At 38.1% G+C, this 6634-nt stretch overlaps 1 long non-coding RNA gene across 1 annotated transcript in view; it reads left to right on the forward strand.

Annotated features, from left to right (window-relative positions):
* The first annotated feature begins 666 nt into the window (after positions 1-666).
* Positions 667-6634, forward strand: part of LOC124379638 — a 10209-nt gene continuing 4241 nt past the window's right edge. Inside the window, exons 1-2 of the long non-coding RNA XR_006924465.1 lie at positions 667-749; positions 4606-4662. This is a non-coding gene — a long non-coding RNA (uncharacterized LOC124379638). The remainder of the gene's footprint in view (positions 750-4605; positions 4663-6634) is intronic.

Consider the following 6634-nt stretch of genomic DNA (forward strand, 5'->3'; position numbering starts at 1 on the left):
TATATATATATATATATATATATATATATATATATATTTATTTATTTATTTATTTATTTATTTATTTTGAAGGTTGCAATGCAGGATTCAATTCCAGTGTCCTGCACAGAACACCGACATTTTCATACAACTAAAGTCCAAAATCTAGTGGAAAGCCTTCCCACAGTGCTCACAGTAAAAAGGGGAATGAATCCGATCAATGGTCATAAGATCTATGAGCTTTATTGTCTGAAATATGCAATCTTTTGACCATATATTGCAATTTTTCATTTTAGTTGTTCTTTTAATCAGACTTTATTATTTTTATTTATTTATTTTTAGAAATTAAAGGCATTTCTGACATAATATTACAGAAAATAATCAATGACCTGATGTCACAGGGGTCCACTAAAATTTAAGTTTAAATATCAAACAGTAAACTTTTTTTTTCCTTTATACGAGCAGTATTTTACTTAAATTTTTTTGCTGTTTTAAAGAATGACACATTGCACTTTTTTCCTTTTGTAACTTTTAATAAATATAAAACATCCTCATTTTTATTCTTTTTAAGTTATATATATATAGACTTGGATACTCAGGCAAATCTATGGGCAACTATACAGGCCTTTTAACGCTCTTGCAGGTAATCAGCCTAAATGTGCTTCACCTGGTCATACTTCTTTATAAAAAAAACCCTGCTGGTCTTCCTTTATTCATAGACATACTGTAGATCTGCGCCATGCAACAGAGCAGCACTATGTTATGCTGAGGTAAGAGACAAAATGAAAATGGTAAGGAAATTAAAGGGAAAACACAAATGAAAAGTATAGTTGAAAGTAAAGAGAGTGGTAGAAAGAGAGAGGGGAAAATAGGTTCCTTTATGTTAAAAGCAATTTGCTTTATTATCATTTGTCCAGAGAAGAGGGATCATTTTCCATCTAACTGAGATTGTTTGTGTTGAGCCTCATGTTCTGATGCATGTCTGATAACATTATTTATCAGACCTCACTATCTTCATATATACTGCTCCTTGGTAGTTAGTCCTAGAGAATATTGTTCCAGAACCTGCCCTGCTCTCAGTATTGGTACTCTATTTTGTTTTACGCTTTTGTTCCACCATCCTGTAATCATGTTTGGTTCCCTCATTGATCTGGTTTTCTTTTGGGCACATACAGGCCCTGATCTTCTGTTCACACCAGGAGCTGATAAACCTATTAACAACAGCTTTACCTCTGAGTGTTATAAAGTGCTGACCCTGGACCCTCCTTCCAAACACTCCTTACAGACTCTCAACAATGACCAAGTTTTTTCTTGGCCAAACAAAATCTTAATCTGCTAAATTGGTTAATGAATGTAAATAGTGTTGGATCATGATCAAACCGTGATCATGAAACACTCTTTAGTACCTAAATTGGGGAAAAACATCTCAATGTGCAAGAAAATTTGATGGAAGCAGCTTCACAAGAAATCTCAAGAAATCCCTACCCCAATTTTCACCACGAACCCTTAACTCAAATTTGACTTACTGCTACGAATAACTCTACAATTCATAATGTGTGGCTTCCTTGCACTTAGAATCCCTATTATGGACAAAGGTTTGTGGACACCTGATTAAGATCATGTGCTTTTTGAACATCCCAGTCCACATTTAGGCCCCATTTGCTTTCATAATAATCTCCATTTATCTGGGAAGATGTTCCACTGGATACCGGAGAGTGTTTTCGGAGAATTGTGCTTGTTCAGCTACAAGGGTGTTAATAAAGTAATCAAGTGAAGGGGAAATGTAATGTTACCACATTTAAAGACATCCTATACAACTATGTCTTAAAATTTGTAGTTTATGGTTTGGGAAAGGCATACGTTGTATCCTTTTTAGATTGTCATGAAATACTAGGCTTTGTGATTTTGTCCAATCTGGAAAACAAGTTAAGAATATTTGGACACATATACTCTATTCTTGTATTATTGAACCCATTTTTGTACAACTTTTAGGGAAGTCTACATGGAGTTTGGTCCCATCACCTCATACATCAATAGATTAGCTCTGTAGCAGTTAGCCAGCTGTGTTAAATAACGTGCTATGCTATTAAATGCTTGGCACTTTACATTTACAGGCACCTGGAAAAAAAAAACTTTTTTATTACACTGTAGTGTGGTTTGAAATGAAGTGTTTTGCATTTAATTTCCTAAAAAAATGTTGCATGGTTTTTTTTTTGACACTACAGCGCTAGTGAAATACGGTTGTACGCTGAACTGATCGATGATCTGATGAGTGAGGAGAAGAGTCTAGAGAGAAACTTGTTTAGTGTACTGTTAGTTTTACTAATCATTACCCAAAAAAATCTCTAGCTTATTTCTAAGAAGAAAAAACTCTATTAATGGACACTGTTTATAACTTGCTGGCATCAGGAATTCAGTTATGTTGGAGACTCTCAAAATTTCCAGGAGATGTGAGATGTCTGGCATAGTCAATTTAAGTTGTCTCTTTTGTTTCCCCTCTTTGCAAGGAACTAAAATGAAAGCTCAGGGAGCTGGTGCATGTTAAATCACGCATCATTACTAGCTGTGTTTAGTAGCCTGGAAAGTGGTAGTTTAGTGGTTCAAGATCTGGATTACTGTTTAGAAGGTTGGGGGTTTGAGCCCTAGTATAGCTAAGCTGCCACTCTTGGGCTCTTAAGCAAGGCCACTAACCCTCTGTGCTCCAGGGGCACTGTATTATGGTTGACCCCAGCATGCTAAACTCTCTGGGATATGCAAAGAAAGAATTCCACTGTGCTTTAAGGTGACAAGTATAAAGCACAAGTATATTTTGGTGACTTATCCAAGTTTATAAATTCCTGCATATAAAGTAAATATGGTTGGTGTGTATGTGTGTGGTGGGCCCATGAGTAAGTTATCACTTAGGGGACCCTAAATGCCCTGTTTTTTTTAACCATGAGTGCACATCCACAGCAAACAGGAATAAAGCGTTCTGTTCAGGGAGTTGCATGAGTCAAGAGTGTCTATAGGTTTTTAAGCACTGCTTTGGTCTAATCACCTCTTTGACAGATGGCCTGTAAATCAGAGAGCGAGCCATGGCTGGTGCCAGCGCGTGTTTGATCTCATTCCAGGGCCTTGAAACAACTTGCTTATTTTCAGCTCAGTTTTGGCTCTCTGCTCAAATAAAACACAGAGAGATGAATGCGCTGACAGGTCATTGTGTGTCAAGCTGTCGCTCTGTAATGGCTACATCTTTCAGCTGGGAAGCCAAGATCTGCAGAGGAAGACAAGCGAGAGAGAGAGAGAGAGAGGACACGAGATTTAGGAAGAGAGAGGGAGATGGGTACAGGCAAACAAGAGCAAGTGAGAAAAAGATACAGGAAAACAAGTGGACAGAAACGAAACAAGTATGCAAGAGAGGCTGAGAAAAGAGCAAGAAACTAGCAAAAAAACAAAAAGAGGATAGCTTGAAAAAAAAAAAAAGAAGAAACAAGATTTTTCTCGGCACACGGCGCATCTTCTCCACGACCAAACACTTGTCATGTTGAGGGAGAAGCAGAATGAATTTTTAATGATATTGGGTACAACTGGTGCTTTTGAAAATCTGCTGTACTTATTTTTTTTTTCTCTTTGTTAGCCAAGGCTTGCTAATGCATCAGAAACCCTAGGAGCGTGTCCCAGGGAAGAAAAAAAAAAGCGCTATAATTGTGTTGTTCTAATATCATGCCTCTCTTTAATGTTCTGCTGGTAATCAAGGCAAGCTTTTCTTTGTCTTTTTTTTCCATTTAATATACAGTATTTTCTTATTGCATCATATCTCATACAAATCTTGTCAATTACAATTGGCCGTGTATGACAGTTCAAGTAATAATGTACATTTTCTTGAATTCTCCTTGCGAGCTTTGTTAATCAAGCTCCGGAAGAATGATTGCGCCGTTCATACGAATTCTGCCTGTTCCCGCGCTCGCATTGCTCGGATCGGACGCATCATTTTGCACCTCTCATTTCCGAAACATAATCAGCGAAAGCATTAAGGCTCAGTCGAATGTCCCTGGTGCAATCAGAACTGAAGGTGTGCGCATGGAAATCCACAAAACAATGGCTGATGCTTGCGATAACGCTGACCATCTTCCGAGTTCAACCGTGTGAAATTTTTGAAAAGAGAGGACGTGAAAAAAAAATGTCGAATACTGAGGGGGGAAAAAAAGACGCAGGCAATATTTTCATACGTGATAAGTGTGAGTTTATGGCCCTTTGATTTGAATAAATGAATTGGATGCATTTTATATGATTGAAAGGAGATTAGTATTCAAATGGGTGGCCTAGGGCCCTAGTGCATGCCGCTCACTCCAAATCTCTTTAAAGCTGGAAAACCCGTACGCCATGTGCCATTTGAGCTGGCAAGGAAAAAAAAAAAGAGAGAGAGAGAGCGAGACTGTTACAGCAATTCCATGCATTATTTATTTAGTGATATTAACTACTTCAGCCCTGTTATTAAAACAAGAAGCTTTTGCTTTGAATAGCGGAGATGAATGTTAACAATTCATGCGATTTAATTCCGAGCTCTGTCTTTGTAGCGCAGACTGAAAATCTGTGATTTTTACGTGTATCTTTTTTTTTTTTTTTTTCCCTTGTCTGCGTCTGAAGCTCAATTCTGGACAAGGCAGGACATTTTGGGGATGTGGACTATTCAAAAACATTCTGGTACGTAAAAAAAAAAAAAAACAACATAGGCATAATCGTAATTATATTACAGAACTGTCAAATACAAAGGATGTTTATTCGTTTTCTATAGCAGCACTCCTGACGTTAAAACCACAGTTCTTTATTATTGTGCTCATTCTTATATCTTTCATTAAAGCACAAGTGTTCCTGTAAGGACAACTGCTTTATTTAAAAAAAACAAATTAAAGGAAGGAGTCTCCAGTGACAAGGTTTTAACCGTATGCAAATATCCTTAAGTTCTGTTAGCACTTCAGGACAGTGGACTTTGCCCAAATTTTGGTTACGTTTTTATTGAGTTCAAGAGACAGAAAAAAAGGCTGATAAAGCAAATATTTATTTCTACAAGCATGTACGTGATAACAAGAAATTGTTTGAATAATTACAGCTCGAAAGCACATTAGGTTAATAACAAATGACATGTAACCATTGACCAATTATTGCGGTATAAGAGTAATAAAATACTTCAGGAAGTGTCAAGCAATAGAATAAAATAAATAACATGACTGTATATAATGTAATATTGTACTGTATTGGGTTTGGGTTGATGCGATTACACTTTGAAAGGCGTGTTCAAAAGATATAATCCCTCAGCAGAGTGGAAAAAAAAAGGCACAAGGCCTCATGGATGATTGTTTTGTATTTATCTATTTTTTTTAAGCCTTTTAAGTAGTAATCTAATTATTTTTGCTAAGTAAGCACAACTGAGTGGGAGTGTTGTGTTACCAACTAAGACTCCCTTGAAGAAAATGAGCCCCTAATGACCCTGGGGTCAGAGAGGTCAGGTCCATTTCAAAAGTGCCTGAGATGTTAGCCACCCCAGCCGCCTTTCATCCTTAACCTTCTGCCTATCTGAAACGGGCCCAACACCAATCATCTGGGTAGGGGTGTGAGTGAGTGTGTGGGTGGGTGTGTGTTGGAATTGAGAAGAGGGGAGGTGAGGGGGTTTAATCCTTAGCTCCTAGCCCCAGAGGTATGAAGGGGAGAAGAGAAAGCGGGAGGTGGTAGATTTGGCCAGGCCTGGGCTGCCCATAGTGAATGAATGGCTTTAGTGCAGCACCCAGACAGAAAAATCAATGCCTCATACGAGGAGGCTGCGGGGGTTAGGCTCCCATGTTCATGTCAACAAGGCTATTGGTTTTCTTAATACTCCAAAGTTGGCGTTTCCCTTGCTGCTGGAGGGAGGGTGGGCTGGCGTGGTGACTTGTGTGGTCAAAGCTTAACAAAGGGATTCAGCCTCCAACCCGCAATCCGAGTGCCAAGCCCGGCCAGCGCAAGCCACGATTAATTATCAGCCGCAGCGGAGCACCATTCGTTTCAGCTCTGTCTCCCGCCACACGAACACGCCGGACCAAAACACGGAGCTGCTGAGCAGCAGAAAAGGCCAAGTCCTTGAAAAAGTGAACTGCTAAAGAGGAGGCTTTAAATCCTGCATTTCGTTCCTGAATAGAGATTTAAGACCCTTTAAAATAGGTTACCTAGATTAAATATCTAATTTAGGTAAAATCCTTCATTTAACATTCTTAAGGAGTTCCTTACACTGCATTAGTTTACCTTAATTCACCATTTAAAAATGAATACACCATTAATAATGGTAGCAAAATAAGTTGAACGCTGGCAGTAACAGATTTTTGCAGTAGCTCCATTTAACTAGTGCTTAAGTCACCGATGGCTAAAAGAACCACATCAATTATCATAAGTGTAAAAACACATTACTAAATATTGATCCTGAACTAAACTTGGTCATGGCATGTATATGCCAAACACCCCCCCCAACCCCCAACCCATTCTTAATTAAAGGGGTCAATTAAAGCCGGTGTCTGCGGATATTTTTTTTTTACTTATATATGTAATAAATATCAGTTCAACCCTGAACTGCACTTATTGGTTAGCTCCTAATCAAACCAGTGAAAAAATTATAATTGTGCAACTTAATCAATCCTTAATCTATTTA

This window comes from Silurus meridionalis, chromosome 26, assembly GCF_014805685.1.
Source record: "Silurus meridionalis isolate SWU-2019-XX chromosome 26, ASM1480568v1, whole genome shotgun sequence".
In the NCBI taxonomy this organism is placed as follows: Eukaryota; Metazoa; Chordata; class Actinopteri; order Siluriformes; family Siluridae; genus Silurus; species Silurus meridionalis.